Source organism: Brienomyrus brachyistius, chromosome 17 (genome assembly GCF_023856365.1).
Source record: "Brienomyrus brachyistius isolate T26 chromosome 17, BBRACH_0.4, whole genome shotgun sequence".
In the NCBI taxonomy this organism is placed as follows: Eukaryota; Metazoa; Chordata; class Actinopteri; order Osteoglossiformes; family Mormyridae; genus Brienomyrus; species Brienomyrus brachyistius.
The window spans coordinates 11,525,499-11,543,748 of NC_064549.1; the positions used below are offsets into that span (position 1 = coordinate 11,525,499).

Here is an 18,250-nt window from a genome sequence, read left to right on the forward strand (position 1 = left end):
GTTTCCATTTATAAGTGCTCCGGTAACACACACATTTCATCATAGGTGTAATAATATGCACCATACTTAGTAAAAAATTAAGTAAAAAGTGTTTGAGTAATTTTTGCTATAGGGTATAAAATATCAGCTTGCACTGGGCATTAGGTACTCAAGAGACAAAGGGAATTCAATAAGCTTCATGTGCCCATTGACTTTGAAATACTTGCTTCAGATAAACAAATATATAAAACAATGCAGTAGTTCTCACTATTTTTTATTAAGTCATTTGCTTTTTGAAAAACCGTTCTCCTCATTTTGTCGTCTTTGTAATTGATGAAGTTTGCTTTTTTGTTTAGCCGTGAGTAGTGATTTGTAAAAGCACACTGTACAGTTATTCATGCATCATATCTTGTGGGTTTTTTTTGCTAAAACTCTAGGTTTGTTTTTTTTTTTTTTTTTTTTTTTAAGTTTTAACTAAAAACTAAGATTCCTGGAAGTTCACTGGTGAGCAGTTCTGTCGTGTCGCGTATCTGAGCAGTACAATGTTTCTCTTGATCGTGTGAACAACAACTTGGTCTTTTCACTCCAGTGGTTCTTTTCGTCCATTGCCTTTGAATTTGTTTGATTTTTTTTTTCTTTTTTCCTTCTTGTTTTGTCCCCCCCTCTCTCCTTTTGGACAGAACCATAGCAACAGGGCTTGAGTTGGTATGTTAACCCTCTGGTACTTTTAAGTTCCCTCTAGAATGACAAAAAAATCAGGTATTTCATAGTAAGCATTAAAAACCTAGATGCAAGGATTGCAGTTAGGATTATATGAATATGCAGTCAGTTTTCATCCATTTAAAATTCTTCATTTGTTTTGTTTTATTATATAGTGTTTTTATTTTAAAAATTCAGTAGATTTTGTAAATTGTTAGCTAACTCTTTGGTAATTGTTTTACATTTATTTTGCAGTTCAATAACTGGATATTATGTTTCTGTTCAAAGTTATGACCTTATTAATTCGTTTTTCAACAATCTATTAAAAAATCACAGAAATATAAAATTTTAAGGCAATTAATACTTGACACACAATTTTTTTAATTAGCTATGCTCGATAACATATTTTTTTCAGTCTGACAGGTGTCAACATCTAACGTTGAACATTTGAATCTTTTGCAGTCATCGTACTCCTTGCCAGATATGTGTACTGTTAGTTACAGCACTGCTGAAATGCTCACATCAGTATTTATTTATGCTAATAGTATATGAAAATTAAGACACTAATATAGGAAGCAGTATAGACTTAATATTTTCTGCATGCTGATGTCACTAATATGTTTTATTGACATATTTGAACAATTTATTTTTTTCTTTCAGGAAAACAGCAAAATGCTTTTAAAAATAATTATTAAATATATTTGCATAACAATGTATGTATTACACTCTTTTTCCCCTGAAAACTTGCATGCAATTGAATTATTTATAATTTACAAAAGACTCACCTTTAGGGGAAACGTATAAATTCCTAAAAACAAAAATGTGAAGTTGTGAAAAATGAATATAAATTACAAATTCAAATTAAACAAAAGTATACGTCTGATTTCGTAAGTCTGAAAAAAATCTCCGATTTAAATTTTTACATGAAAATGTATAATTTAATGCATTGAAATACTAAACTAACATTTATTGTACTTTTTAGTTTTTTTTATTTCTACAATTAAACAAGATCCTTGAAATCTCTTCCATCGGAAATCTAACAAAAATCAAAAATTGCAAGATTCCACACTTCAAGCCGAAATTTATGATAAATGGGCACCTTTAAAATGCATAGTGCATCTGTGCTCCCAAGCTCAAATTAAAGTTAGGCAAAGTTATCAATTGAGAAGATGATGAAAAATGCCAAAAGACAAAAAAAAAAAAGTGGACGTGCGAGAGGGAGAGGGGAAAGAGAGAGAGAGTCATTTGGCTCACAACACAGGTTTGAACAGAAAAATGCTTGCTAAGCTATCTGGTTCACACATGCACCGACAGAAGGTTCGATATTCATTCGATCGATGAGTGAAAAGGCACAATGGTAAAATCGGACGGGCTTCTTTTCAAATACAGATCTCCGGTGTCCCCCGCAGTCTGCAGTCTCGCGGCTGGTGGCGTGGCACTCAGGGAGCACGGGTCACCTTAAGCCTGCTCCCCGGACCATGCAAACGAGTCTAGACCAGTGACCTGCCGGATCACTCCCTTTGAAGGCGAGGCAAGTTCGGTCACGACGAAGACAGATCGAGGCGTACCCTCGTCACAATGGGGAGCAGCCTATGACTGCTGGGAGGTAAGGAGGCCAGCGAGAGCAGGCATCTGCTTCTATGGTTACAGGCCGAGCATGAAGACCTTGCTATTCAGGAGGATCCGTTCTCAGGCTCTGGTCCGAGCAGTGTCATGCATCTTGAGCGGAGGCAGCCCGAGACGATATCCACATTGGCGGACCGGTCCTTTCAGAGTGAAACGAAATGTTAGCAGATGGCTGTTTGCGGGAGGGAGAAGAGAAAGGCGGGGAGAGAGGGGAAGGGTTGGCGTCACATGATGCTTGTGAAGTCTAGGTCTGTTATTTCAGAATAAGTTTTTTTTTTTTTTTTTTCGCTGTGTGATCATTGTGCTTATTTTATTTTTTTGTAGATGTCCGTCGCGTCCCCCCCCACCCCCAAAGAAACGTGCTCCCTAAGAGGTTGTATTCTGGCAGGACAAGGGTCAAGGTTTATGTGATGGGGCCAAAGACCCTATTGTTAAAATTTGCCTCAGTGAGATTGTCTTTTCAATTAGGATTCTGTCTTGCTTCCAGTTCTGTAATCTTATTGTAACTCCGACAGAAGCACGAGAGTAATGCATCCGCAGCGCCCAGAACATCTTTTTATGCTTTCTTTTTCTTTTATTATTCTTCCACTAAAAGCATAAATTTCTAACAAGGCATCAAAATGGATAGGAAATCTCTGAAAAGATTTAATGCTTTTGCTTTTTTTGATCTCAAAAATCAGCTTTTTTTCTCACCTTTGGTATGGTAAAGGGAACATTTTCTCGTACAACCACGTAATGTTCTGCTACTTTTCCCCCTGAATTTTAGTCTTGCATTGCTTTACTTCCCTACTGTTTTTTTTAAAAAAAAAAATTATTCTGATAAAACTAACTCATATGTTTTCTTTTAAGCTATTATCAGGCTAGAAAGTAAAATATCATTTTCACCAGAGGATCACTTAAAAGAGTGACGAAATAAATCTCATTTTATCCGTATTAAAAGAAATCTGAAGCTGTTTTGTAGCCTGAGAAAGGCAATTAGAAGGAATTATTGTAGTGTGAGTTATATGGTCATGCCTTTTCTATGCAGCTTGTTATTAATATCTGAAAATCCTGAATCATCATAACAGTGATCAGCCCTGTCATTTCGACACGTGTATGTTGCAATCCAGAAAGAAGAGAGAGATGCATCTTGAAATGCTGAAAGGCAGTGTTTGTTATCGTTGAGGTGGGCGTTCTGTTTTAGTGAAGGTTTTTTTTTTTTTTTGTTGTTTTGGAATGTTGAGTTTGTCTCTGAGGCTGAAAAGGTCCCTCCCAGACTAACAATAAGCTCACAGATGGCTGCCTTATAGGCCAGGGGAAGGAGCAGCATATTTGCACTGGGATCGTGGGAAAGGCTTTGGCTGAGTACACCTGCTGAAAGGCCAAGGTGGGATTAATACAAATAAAAACATTAAAGCTAAAATAATGCTGGAGGGGGGGGGAAGGGGGCTGCAAATGCAAAGCTTAATATTCACAGCCAGTGGATATCCAGGACAAAAAAAAGAGTGGTAATGCTATGTGTTAAGAGTTTCTCTCGTAAATAGAAATAGCCGGATCTGTAAATCTCGTGGCCAGTATATAAGAACAAAGCACAAAAACAATATATAATGAGGTCATATTACAGACGTGTCTGTGTGTGTAAACAAGCGCTCATAAACGCATATTGTGTCTCTATACCGTAGTAGTGGTCGCGTACTTGTGATGTGCTTAATGATCATTTTATATATAGTGGGGGATTTCCGTCCAATGTTTGATTCAGTTTCTAGTGTAATGATCCACAGCACTTGAGAATCTCATACCCAACATCAGAGTTGCCTTTTTAAATAATCTTGTTTCTTTTGTTGTCCGTCTGTTTGTTCATTCGTTAATTCATTCCTTTAATATCCGTTACCCATATATTGCAGATGCCTTGCAGAGGGAGCCCCATGAAGTACTATGTGTATTTTGGGTTGTAATTATTAGTGTCTTTTCCTGAGCGTTGATTTTTGCTGCCGTTGCCTGTTTGTTGTATGCAGGTAGAAGGGGCAGAATTGCAGATCAAATAGGCCAGTCTCATTTCTCTCAGTCATAGTTCCTGTTTTAAATATGCAGACTGTAATTGATAGTGATATGCAGATTTTAGGATCTCTGATAAAAAAAAAAAACCTGGTTAAGAAGGACATTACAGGCCTTTGTCAGTAAAATAAGGCTCTTTTTACCTCACTGATAAAAATACATTTTCATTACATACCTTTAATGCATTTTCGGGAATTAAAATGGAAGAATTTTTTTTTTGTTGCTTTATTTGAAGTAGAAAATATTGAAGGCTTCTCCACATAATTAATTACATTTATTGCAAAGGGATTTCTTTGTCCCGTTTAATCCTTTATTGACATTTTTCACACCCTTATTTAGCAGCATTTGTCACATTCCGTAATTCGTGGTCTTTTACTTGCCAACTAGCTTTTAAATACATTAGTTCCAGTGGGCGGTAGACCTGAATGTAGCAGTTGTATGTAAAGGCGATGAAACCTGTTTCAGGCTAAGGCGTAAGCATATTCTTGTAGCCATCTCCTTTTCCCCTCTCCCCCACGGAGTTATGGGAGGGAAATCCTCAGACTTTGGACTAGAGCCAAAAAGGATTAAGCAAAGAGGGCTCTCGATCGGGGTGGGGGGAAGAGCGGCTAGGCAAAAATCACGTGTAGTCGCGTATAAGCTGGGGAACGAATGAAAAGACCGGAATCAGTAACGTGCTAAAACGTTCCAGTGCTCTCTTTTTAAAAATTGCACCTGTTTTAGATTTATCCAACACAGGACCTGCCAGACGTACTTGACTCGGGTCAGGAGCAGAGAAATAAGCTCACTTATATGAGACATCTTTCTTTAAATATATTTTTTTAAGATCTTCGAGTTAAATTACAAATGTTACGACTGATAGAACTTAGAATTTATGATAAATCCACGACTTTCCTCGACTTGTATAGGTCCCTGGGTACGCGAATTTGCGTGCAGTCGCCGACGGACACGCAATCCGTATTTACAGACACCTTTAATGGACAATAACAATGTGCAGCAGATGTAATACTGCTTTATTTTATTTCTTCCGTGTGGCTAAATAAAGAGCTGAACAAAATCGAATTGATTATATTGTTTGAATAGAAAAATAGTTGCCACATTTTTACATAGGCTACGTATGCACTGACACTACTTAAGTTCTATTGAGAACTTATGATATAGTTTTATTGAGAATTTTGTCCGACTTGTCTGTCAACTGATAAATATAATTTTTAACACATAAATAGCCTTGATTAAAGACCACTTACAGCTGAAACGATTGTAGCAGATGAAGAATTTGCTGTTTATGTATCAGGTTCTAAGGAATTTTGCGCTAAAGACGTGCTGGTGTTGAGAAGGGGGGGACTTCATCTGGGGTCAGGAAAGCTTGTGATGCCTCTGCCGAAATCTCACGCGCACACAAATCGCCATTTACGCCGGCCGGCAGACGCGCACTGGCGGGACGCGACCGGCCCGCTTTTAAACTTAGCGATTCTCTTTCTTCCGAAGTTGAAGGGATTTGCGAAGTATGAAAAAGCCTAATGTGCTGCCACTTTCTGCCCCGGTACCAGGTCCACCCCACCTGCAAATGAGTAACATCATAGGCATAGCCAGGCTGGGAAATCTTTATATTAAAGCATAGCTTTGCGTGAAAATATCAATGATTTACCCGGCGGAAACGTTAACTGATGGTAATTAAATCACTTAATATTAAAGGTTACTGTCAGAGAAGAGAATGTGTTAATGATATAGGTTTTGTTTGGTTAGGGGGGGGTTCTTTGAGGTGCAGCGGTGTACAGAAATGGCGTATCATGTACCCTTTCCGCACCCTGAAGCGATAAAGCCGGGGCACAGAAACGAGCGTTTCCTAACAATATCTTCAGACGGATCTGAAACCGGTAGAGTAGCGGTTCTTTCATTATTGCCTGGGTTACAGACAGGGTTTGTCTGGGCTGCAGCCCAAGCAGACAACGCACAATGAATAATTAAAAATAAAAGATTATATGATTAATTCCTGTTGTTAAACGGAATGCTTAAACAAACAAACTAACCATATTTAATCCTATGCCATCTTATATCTATTAGAGGCATTTTTGTGGAAATTTAGCATAGATGAAATTACATTAAAGCCTGCATAAAACTTTTGCTTTACATAATGGGGGGGGGGGGGGGGGGCTTTGATTGTTCGTGAATAGCCGTTTTCAGGCAGGAAACGAACTGTTTTGAATGCAGCCATGGACCCGGTGACCCCATTGCCTCATTCTCCATGGCTGCTGTTGAAGGAGGTAAGGAAACTGACCCCGGCATAGATACTGCTTGGCAGTCGCTTTGACCGAGGAGACGTGAGAGAGCGCTCCCTCCCCCTCTACGTGTGGTGGTGCAGGCTCTGCTCGGCTGGGAATGTCGTCTGTTTGCCCGTGTGCGTGTGTGTTCCCTGTCTGGCCATGCCACAGTAGCGGAAGTATCATTCCGACTGAGTTGGGGTCACCTCTGCAGTTGGGACTGTCCAAATGACCCTTTATCAGTTTTTAATTCATCTCTGATTTTCTTTTTTTATACAAACAAAGGGGGATTCAAGTGAGATTACCCCGCTGCAAAGGACGTGTGTTTCTTTACGTAACAGCATGCGGGACACTTATTGGCTTTGCTGATTCCTTCGTATTGTCAGCTATTTTTATGACATAAGCGCCACCCCTCCCAGTACTTTCATTACAGTCTCTCTGGTCATTAATCATCGGAGATGCTGCTCTGATAATTGCGTTATTGGTCCTTGTTTATCTACAGACTGCAATAAGACGAACTCCATAACCCTTAGAAGCTAAACTCATGGGATCTGTGGCGAGGAGATGGAGTTTGCATCGTAACTTGTAGCATAGCTTTCGGTCACATTATAGGATACCAGAGGGCTGAAAAACACCCCAGTGATTTGTTATTAGTAAACAGTTTAAATGTGAAATATCATGTTTTGTACTTGGTTTATGGAAATGTGATGCCTCTCTGTTGCCTGAATGTTGCACTTTTCATCATTGAAATTTTTCTTGAGGTTATTTCTTTATTGGAAGATGAGTAGCTCTTGCTGCTGTAATACTCACACGTACTCCTATACTCACACTTGAATGGCACTTAGGACAAAACCGTCTGCTAAACGACATGAAAGTAAATGTATATGATCATGTTCAAGGGTACAACAGCGGTTTTTCTGCTGGAATAACTTCCCCATCACCAAGACCCAGTCAAGAAGACAGTCTTGGGGGGCTTCACTGCCTGTTGGTCTCATAGCTTTGATGCATGTTTGTTTAAGATAAGTGACGTTGAGGCTGGGAATTCCACGAATCCCCCGAGGAAGCAGGGAATAGGAATGACTTGGTGGTTGGTGAATGGGGGGGGGGGGGAGTTTGCCACTGATAGCTAACCCCTTTTAAAGCCATTGTTCCAAACAAAGGGCAGTCACAACACCCCCCCGGGTGTAAGTGACACTCTGCTCAGTGGCCTCTTATGTGGGATTTAACGGGTTAATGGTCAACAATGGGAGCGAGGAGCATGCAGCACAGCAGGGGGGCTGCATGGGCAGGCCGGGCGGCCATAATCTCAGCTGTCCTAGTTCCTGTTCGCTTTTATTATAATCTGCATCTCTGGCCTGTGGCACGGTCCCACGTACCCTGACAAGTAGTGATGCCTTTAAAGAGAAACGCGTGTCATTGTTCCAGAGCTGAAAGTTGGCCTGGTTAGTCAGGTGGGTACCGCACCTCCCGCGCTGGCGTCACCTTCCGACTTAACGACGGAAATCAGATGTTTGCCTCCCTGTTCGGCAGCCGCTTCTTTTGAGCACGAGCAGCAGGAAAGGCAGGGGGTAATTAACACTGAAACTTAACCAGAACGTTACATTGTCTGCCCAACGCCACCACTGGGCTCGCTGAAATATGATCCGCGATTAATCTCTATGCAAGGAAGGCAGTGATAATTGTTCTCGTTCGTTAAATATCTCTGCTTGCTTTTACTGAGGTTTTTCTTCTTTGTCACATGGTAGCACATGTTGAAAATGATATAATAATGCTTCTTGCACAACAGTATAAATTCATGGTGTTCAATCTACTTTTAGATCTTTTTTTTCCATACTACCCAGCAACACCAGTGTTCGGTGTCATAAACACAGAGCAGTTATTGCCGGCTTGTATCGGGGAACAAAGGTGGCCTAATGTACTGAACAAATAATTTTAAAGATCTTGCACATTTCCTAAAGAGGTGTGTACAAGGACGTATTCAGTGGGCCGTATATCTGCCTGACTTTGGGCCGAGAAGAACTTCTGTAACGCTTCCAGCAGACGTGAATTGCACCATTTGCACGCTTGAAAGCATTTTATACATATATTTAGCTTCGGTGAACATCCGCCTGTAACTGCCATATGTTGGAAACATTTCAAGATCTTTTTGTCTCTCTGAGGTTTTACGTAGGTGTCCATACGTGCTTTTTGTTCTTGTTCCTCGGTATTTTCTCCATGCATGTATAAAGGGCCAGTATGAAGCAAACGTTCTTAATTCATGTCAAGTCAACTGGGGCTTTATGGTCATAACATCTATGCAGAGCTATACGCTTAATGTTCCCAAAGGTCTACGTTACAGCATACAGAAGAAGCAGGTTTTATGTGATGGGGGTTCACATGGTATAAATCAAAAGAGGAGTCTTGTTAAGTCTCGTTTCCGAGACATGCAGCTTTGATTGCCCTCCCCCATGTGGACGTGGGCAGTTGCATCACGTGGTTGACCCGGTCGCCCGTGGCTGACGGATGTGCGATGTAAAAATCAGGTTTACCACAGTGGTGTTTGCCGTGGTGCGGTGCGGTGAGCCGATCACCATGGCGGTTTTCATGGAGAATTAATTTGCTACAGAAGTAGACCATGGGCCTGCAGCCGCCTCCATCATCCCCCAGCCTCGTCAGATGTGGGGAGCCGTGGCCGGGCGGATGATACTGGGAAAATCCCAAGCGATGGTCTGGAACCGAAACAGCCTAGTTCTAGCTCGACGACAGCAGGTGAGCCTGTCGAGACCTGAAGGCTCCTCGTCGAATCTCCTCAGGCGTTATCAATGCTGGAAATGCTGCGGCAATCGCCCCCGAGGGAAGGTATGATTGCTCTGTGACTGGAATTTCCATCTGGCTGGACTGTGTCATCTGCATCTGCGGTGCTAACATGTCATTGCGGTATACCGGTGACCTCGTCGTCGCTTTTTCACGCGACTCGATCTTCATGACCTTTTCACGGTCGCGGTCCATTCGCACTTGCAGCCTTCTTCCAGTCCGAGCATCCGTGGCTTATGTTACAGGGATAGTACCAAGAATCATTTAAGCCACACTGTGGTTTCTCGTCCAACTTCCATTTTAGACTGAAATGAAATATCCGTGACTTAACATTAGCATACACATAACCAAGAGTTATAACACTGGTATAAATTTTACTTTTAGAACAATATGCTTCACGTTTGGAACAACAACCGCACTGTGGTTATGCTGAATTACAGGCCTTATGGATTTAAAATAAAATATTAAACTGTCCTTTGACTGCAGTTGTTCATTAACCATATGCTTTTTTGCTTACATGTTATTAACATAGCTGAGTCGTTATTATCTGATTTGTCCACTTTATTTCAGGGTGAACGCGGAGGCTGTCCCCGTTTAACCCCAGCCGTCACACAGTGTTTGGTGAGTGTATATTTGCAATCAATTTTATGTTCCCGGAGTCCTGTTCCAGAGGTCTGGGCTTGATTGTTGCTAAACCCTTGCAGCATGATCAGAAACACAGCTCGTCGTAAGACCCCTTAGTGCCTGCCTTGCCTGGCCACAAAATCTGCTTTTCTCATTGCCTGTGCCATGGTAGACGTCTACATCTGCGTTTCTGTGCACCATTCCCGTGCTTCTCTACCGCGCAGCTTGGGCTGTTACAGAATGTTGTCCAGCTAGCCCATCATATCCACGTAGCTACATCCTGATTCTTGTCCGTTGACTGTACTCTGGCTGAACTACTTTGTGGTTGGTTTGGAAGCAGTGTGGCGCGGAGGGATACCTGGCGCTATTCGTTCGAGGGCCCCTAAGCCTTAGCGCAGCGGGGGAAGAATATCTGTGCCACAAGTGACTTGCTGATTAGTAGTGTGTCTGAGCTGGGCTCTTCGGCTAGGAAGTTGTGTGGCTCAAGGGCAAACAAGGACAGACTGGAGGGAGCAAGCAGGGCTGAGATTGGGGCAGCATTAAACTTTCTGTTTGTACTCCATAGACCCCAGCGGCGTCTTTGCCAAAAGCGCGTTTGTTATGGAACAGACTTTCGAAAAGAACAAAGCAAGGAAGCCTGTTCAGCATAGCAGGAGATTTACAGTCCAGAAACTGAAAACTGTCGCTCTCGCCAAAGTGATAGCAAAATAAGAGTTTAGGCTTTTTTTTCTTTCCCAAAGCAACTACAATAAGTTTGCCCTAAACTAGAGGATTTCACGATGCGTGAATCCGTGTACTTAACAGAAAGTTCATTAGCGTTATAAAGCAACTTGCATATTCACTGCAAAGTAATAAAAACACACATAGATTACTAATTATTTATATTTATTTGTGGCACAATTAAACCACTTGTAATCATGTTTATTTTTTTAATCTATTTTTATAGATAATTACACAGGTGCAATAATGCGAACACTAAATGGCATTCTGACTTTGAGGTGACATTTCTGTGATCCGGAGTGATTTATGTCCAGTTTATGCCCGGGGTGGGGGGGGGGGGGGGGGGGGGCTAGGAAGGAATGGCTCCCAGGCGCTTGGTTCCTGTAACAATAACGCTTTCATCACCATCCATTTTGTTAAAAATCATTATTTGTCACACCAAGCCTTACAGATAACAGACTTCGGTGGGATGGGTGACGAGAGTCTGGACGTTTTTCAGACATGACCCCTCGGACAACTTGTCACAGCTTAGGCTACCGCCATGTCGCCGAGTGCTGTCACTAGACCAGTAACCCCGTTAATGGCGTTTAATGCCCTGCTCTATTGTTTATTGACCGATTCAACATTTGCTGGTGCCACTGCCATCTGCTGGGTAAAAAACGACTGAACTGGCTATTCCGAGAAGTCCTCTCTAATCTGTAGCCCAGAGATACACATTTCCCCCCCACAAGGGAATGTTCCTGGAATAATGGATGATGTTCAGGTATCCAGTTTTAGAAAGGAATTTTTATAGGTGCTGTCTTGGGGGGTGTTGATTGATGTAAATAAAGCAGTGTATGTCTGAGAAGATTGGTGGGGGGCTTGGCCTTCTCCATGCCTGGCTGACACAGGTGAAGTTCCACGTTTTGGCACATTGCTCTGGCGGTATTGATGCACCCCTTTGATGTTGCCTGTCTCGCTAGTTTTCCCTCAGCCCTCATTTGTACCGGCATCACGCCGCATCCTTGGCCGTCCCTCCCCATTGGAGTGAGAGAGGCCCTGCGTCTCCGTGAGCCCCAGAACCTTCAGGAAAAGCAGACTGACACAGAATGGTCTGTGCTCCTGACTTGGCTAGAGAGCATGAACCGTCACCCATTTATCCAAAACCAGGCTACGAAACGTCTGGTTTCCCGATAGGCATGTGAGCATCTACAGAATTAGCTACGCAGCAAACAGGATACTTGTTAAAATTTCCTAACCCTAACCTTTACATAAGATAATATTTTATTTAGGAGAATAATTACTTTCATAACTTTTCACTAGCCTTTGATAGGGCATCTGCCTCAGTAGAAACATTAGATTTTTGGCGATTTTTATATGTTCTCTTATAGCAGGCATTCTCAGAGTCTGTTGTATATTGTTGAATTTTTGTGCAGAGAAATGATTTATTGTTCTGCTCCATGTGGCCAGTACCAGGCGGCCGCCATCGTCTCGGGGAAGGCGTAGCCTCAAACGCTGCTGTGAGCTGTTCGAGGCCCCTAAGACCAGCGCCGTCGGTTTTGTTAAAAAAATACAATCCGTCATAATATGCATTTTAACCACGTCTCTCCGCTGTGCTTTGTTGGTCTTGGCTTGAAATCGTTTAATCCTGAAATATTAGCTTAACCAAAATAATACATAGTAATTGTCCTTGCCAGACCTCTTTCTTTACTGTTTGTGTTTCTCTAAAACCTCCTGAAACAGACACGCATATTTGAGATGTCATCTATTGCTGCCAGAATGAATTGATCAGTAAATTTAATTTTCTGAGAATAATAGTTTACAAAATGTAATGTGAGAGTGATTCATGTATATGTATTGGGTAAATTGAAAATTATATATAGCAATATTGTCTTTTTTTTCCTGCCTTGGAATAGAGTGCATGCTGTTCATTTGTTAAAGGTTCAAATTCAAAGTAGATGCGCAGTTAAGATTTTCTGAAGCTTGCATTTATTGCTGCACTTGTTGCAACGTATGTGACTGTCAAGATCAAAGCCTGCCGTTCGCCAGTAACGTAAAATTCTTTAAGCAGTTTAACCGCAGTCTTAGTCATAAAGCAAGTTCAGTCATTATATTTAATATGCTCTTAAAATTGTGAAAACAAGTAGACTGGTCTTTCCAGTGTGCTGCTTATTTGAATGTCACCCCATGAATCTTGCGCATGAAGGTTTGTCCAAGAAAACGTGACCCGCACAGCATTATTCCATCTGTAAGTTTTATTCTTGGTGAAAATCTCAGAAGAGATCATTCGTATTTGGATGCCACATTTTGGAATTATTTTGGTTGGTACATGATAGTCACAGACTGCAAACATTTATCTACTGAAATAACTACAGGCGAAAATGGTATATAGGACTTACTTTGATGGCTTACAGTGATGTGTAATCGTATATTATGTTTTCTGTATGTAAGGAATATTCTAAAACATTTTTATTGAGTGCTTGTGCCCTGGGTACTTGGCTGTTCTGGAATGAGATACATACAGATCAGATTTCCAATAGACAAGTTAAAGCATTTATACAAATAAAATATTAAAATATTTATCTGGACTCTCCCTGAAGCCTTTGTTTGTGGTTTTATTGAAATGTGTGTCTTATCTTTCTTCATCTCGCTTTATAATTTACATTCTGCATCCTTTGATGTATTATATTTCATTTTACTTGTTTCGGCTGTTTTACCTTGATGACCAAACAAAAATAAGATCGAGGACGAGGTTCATTAATACTAGAACTCGTGGCCATAGGTGGGAATTAGCGGGAGAACATTTTAAAGTGAATTTGATGAAGCACTTCTTTACACAGCGTGTAGTTAGAGTATGGAATAGTCTTCCTGCTAGTGTAGCACAAGCTAAAACCCTGGCTTCCTTTAAATCAGTGCTAGAGAAGATTTTAACAACTCTGAGCTATTAGTTAAGTTCTCTCCAAACGAGCTTGATGGGCCGAATGGCCTCCTTTCGTTTGTACATTTCTTATGTTCTAACTGGTTTTCAATCTTTAATTCTGCACATCTGGGAGACCTGCAGTTTGTGTAAAAGTGAAGTACTTTTGTTAATTGATTTAAAAATAAAAAGTGCGTAGGTGTCGTCTCGAGTGTTATTTAACATTGTGTAGAGGTCACTCTCAAAATAACTGCAAAGTGCAGTGATACCCCACTCTCTAACATTTTTGCAATGCAAAATGACTTTTCCCGGGAGATACATTTTCTTACTTCTTACATTTGTAAATATGCAGCTGGATAGGTAATTTGATTGCAACATCTTTTTGAAAAGATTAATTTAAAATGCAAATAGAAGACGTTTCTTTGTTCCCAGTTAAATGTCAGCAAACTTGGTCCCTTTGGTTGGTTTTTGATGCATCATAGATTGACTGGGGAGTTTTGTCCTGTATTTAAATCTCAAATAAATATGCATGTTTCCATCGGCGTTGAGCTATTATGTTTCAGAGGAAAAGTATTGTAAATTATAATCGCTTTGTCACAGTTCAGCTGAACTGCTCGCAAGGAGTGAAAATTGGGATTGCGAATTATCCGCGCGACTCTGTTGTCATGTGACATGACACCGTGTACGACGCCACTTACATGATGTGGCAGAAAGCGTGTGGATACGTGGAACAGCATACAGGAGAGCTTCCAGATCACTCACGGCAGGAATCGTGTGTGTGTGTGTGTGTGTGGGGGGGTGGATAATGACATGTGATATTCCCAGTAGTGCGGGAGAAAGTACCTGGGGAGGTGTTTGGAAAAGCAGGTGCTGGTTTATCCACGGCAAGATGTAGGTGGAGGGCTTGGAAGGCGTGGGGGAGTGTCTTGTGTTTGAAATACTGAAGCACCGGCTTTTGATGTCTGAAGGACATCTTTAGAGGAGAGGAGTGAGTAATTTTAGAATTTTTAAACATGACAGCTACTGTTTGCTAGCTGCATATGATTATTCATGTCTCCTAAGACTGAAAGATTAGGGCAAATATCCTTTTTTCCCGCAAGGTTTCATTTTTGACTAATTCAGATAATTTCATGGTTTGTTATTCAGTTCTTGCTGCTCTGGTTGTATGGGCGATTTGAACCAGCAAACGAAGGGAGTAGGCAGTAAACGTGCGGAGCGATTGCATTATAATGGAAACGCTTACTTGCCCCGTCAGCAGAAGCACAAGCCATGATAGATGACGTTAATTACTTGACTTGACTTAGAAAATAAGAGCCATAGCGCATTATTTAAGGAGTCATCAGTGTTCTGGAGAGATGATAAACAGCATTCTTCCCTACCTTAAAGGTTATTTAAGGTCCTTTCATCTTAAATAAGGGCTTTGGCTCCAGGGTTGGCTGGGAAGGACACACCCGAAATAGAATTTTTGTATTTAGTATTTTTTCACATTATACTAATCTTCTCATATGCAAATCTAAATGCACTGAAGTGCATCTGCAGTGAGGTTAAATCAGCTCGTGTATCGGCAACTTGGGCCAGTTTAAACATGGGAACTTTGAAAGTAAAATATATTGTTTTGTGCTTTATGCCGCTTCAGTGTTAAATTGATTAATCTGACTTGTATACTAGCAGCAATCAGCTTCTGGCTGCATGGAAAGCCAGATCTGATCTGCAGATTGTAAGATTTAGTTTTGATCTTGCTCTAATTCAGACTGACTTCACATTTATAAAGGTTCTGCAAATGTCCTTTTTTTTCTTCCCAAGAATGCCAGTTCATTTCTGGCTGGTCTACAGACGTATCTGAGAAGCAGTAATTAAACTGAAATGTCATTTGAATTCATTTAAAAAAGCTCAACTCAATTAAGAGAATGCTGTCCCAAGCATTATGCAATGCAACAATTATCGATCTCCGCGGAGTGTTTAATGTTATCATGCACAGGTTATGTTTGTTTTTTTTCAAAACGGGTTATTTGTAATTTGTAATTTATTGCAGTAATTTATTCCAGGCGTTTGTGTGGCGGTGATGCACTGTGTGGTGTTAATCTGAAGGAGGCACCCATCTGTATGTACGCCTGGACGTGGTGCTTGTTCTGGGTTATTTCGTTAAAGTATGGAGCTGTATAAGTGACCAAAATGTTAAGTTGATTCTATAAGCAGAAACATGTAAATGTAATTGCATTGACCTTTATTGCAGTGCCTTGTTTAGAATGCCTGGCATTGGGTGTTGCACTGTTGGTCGGACCACATTATCAGGGCACACACAGCTGGGTGGGGGGGAGGGGGGTGGGGGTGGGGGGGGTGCCATTTGGATATAGGCATCAACATGTGTTGTTGTAATCACAAAGGAAAATTGTAATTGCGTGTGATTTGTATGCAGGGTGAAAATAGCTTGCAACAATTATTTGGGGTGGGGGGTTGGTTTGGGGTCGTTTTCAGCTTGTTTGTGGGTGTAATATTCCATATGGTAGGGTAGCTCACTCCATGGCTGGACACTGGGACCATTGACTGATGATATCAACACGCGTAGATAATGGTTTGGATTGAAGCCTCGCCTGATCTGGTCCTCAGAAAATCGAAAGCTGTTGGTCTGAAATGTTGTCTTCTTTTTTTTCTATTGGCAGTATTATTTTTCAATAAAATGTAGTGAGGATGTTAGATGTTGCCATTGGGAATCGCCTGGGACTACATGAAGCATGCTGTAAGCAAGGTCGTAAGGAACTCGAATATTCAAATGTTTTACATTTAGGTATAGGGACAAACATAGGATATGCCATTAGTCATTAAAGGGGCCTTATTATGTTTTTCCATTTTTCTCTTTTCCTTTACTGTGTTTAGTGTGTTACATGGATTTATGTGCATGTAAACGATCTTAAGAACATGCCAAATTGAGTAACTCTCACCACAGAAACCATTCCTCTCTAATCTATCTGAAACACATTATTGGAATTCCAGCCCTTACTTCTGTGACTTGGTGAGGTCACCTTATAATACAATCCTTATTGGCCATCTACCTGCAAGGATCTTTCTGCAGACTGCAAGACAGGGCATAATGTGTAGGGCAAACTGACCAATCGGGAAAGCTGACCAATAAGAGCACAATGGGTGGGGCTTAAAGCTGTAGCACCCATAGAGTTATTGGAGATGTACAATATGAGAGAAATTATGTTTTTGGAACTTTGAAGCATGTAAATGTTTTCTAATAGACCTCAAAATTGTAATTATGAACAGCAAAAATGAGCGTAATAGGGCCCCTTTAAAAGGCACGTACTGTGGTTTTGTTCCTTTTAGGAAAAAGTGGTTCAGTGTAGTAGTGCAGTGGGTCACACTTAATACTGCTTTTCATAGGTTTTGGGAATGGATTGGCGAGCTCTCCTGTAAGCGGAGACTGCAGTGTAGCTGAGGTGTGCTGCATCGGCTCTTGAGTGCTCTAATATTAACGTTCAGTTACCATCACTAGCAAGCACTGATTTGTATTTTGAATTCCTGTAAATGTTTGTCAGTCATGTTTAGTTTGAAACTTATGAATGTGGCAACCCTGTGTACCCAACATGTCTGTGTGACCAAGCATGGCGTCTGAACTGCCAGTCATCCGGATATTATCCTGAATTAAGAGTTCAGTCAACAGGAGTATGGATTTTGGAATTAGTTGGGGAAGGGGGGGCATGGAACTTTTTTGTTTCTTGTAATGGTTTGTTGAGACCAAGAAAATATCAACTGGGGAGTCCGGGTTTAAGCAAGAACAGGATCAGTACCAGCTATTGCGTTTCCGAATGTTGGTTTTTCGCGACTCTGTAGCGCGTGGAAATAAGGTTATGTGAGGAAGCTGCTGATGATGATGATGATGATGATGATGATGCAGCTTATGTTGACCCTTTTTGTAACGTAACATTTTATACACAATGGCTACCAAACTTTCACGAATGGCCCCGCAATCTGTTACCCTGTCTCCTGATGTCCCCTGTCCTCTTTTCCCACCCCCTGTAGGGGCCTCTCCTTACCCTCGTCCTGGTTCCCGGTCCCCGCCCTCAGAGCCAGCAGCTGCGGCCGCCAGGGCCCTCTAAAATAGTGTCAGTGTTTAGTCTGGCGTGAGCCTGCGGGATTGATTGACAGCTGGGGTCAAACAAAGTCATTCTTTTGGCCCCATTCCCAGCCAGGCTCTGCTAGTGTTTAGCTAAGTGGTTCAGGCTAGGTCCCCTTCCTGCAGGGGTAGGTGCTGGTCCCCACTGCGCCCTCGCCTATGGCCCCTACATAATAACCTCTCAAACCGGCACGGAAAAAGAGGAACACAGCGTGCCGAAACAAAAGATTTTTTTTTTTTTGGTTATGAATTCAAACACCCTTGAGCCCTGGAAGTCGATTCACCCTCCTGCATAGGAAGCTGCGTAAAACTGGAGACTTAGCGATGCATCAGTTCAAAGAGGGATTTTCTGTCGGACTGACAGTTTTATCTCTGGAAAAGTGAACCAGAGCCCAGGCTATCATGAGCAGACAGTGTACCATTTTGACGGCATCCTCCTTCCTTAGTCCGTGTGATGATTACTGACCACGCGACCATTTAATAAAAAAAAAAAAGAAGAGA

General features: G+C 41.4%; 1 long non-coding RNA gene across 1 annotated transcript in view; it reads left to right on the forward strand.

Annotated features, from left to right (window-relative positions):
* Window positions 1-10,869, forward strand: part of LOC125711680 (uncharacterized) — a 39,984-nt gene extending 29,115 nt beyond the window's left edge. The window contains exons 2-3 of the long non-coding RNA XR_007383085.1: window positions 2,068-2,284; window positions 9,963-10,869. This is a non-coding gene — a long non-coding RNA (uncharacterized LOC125711680). The remainder of the gene's footprint in view (window positions 1-2,067; window positions 2,285-9,962) is intronic.
* The last annotated feature ends 7,381 nt before the right edge of the window (window positions 10,870-18,250 follow it).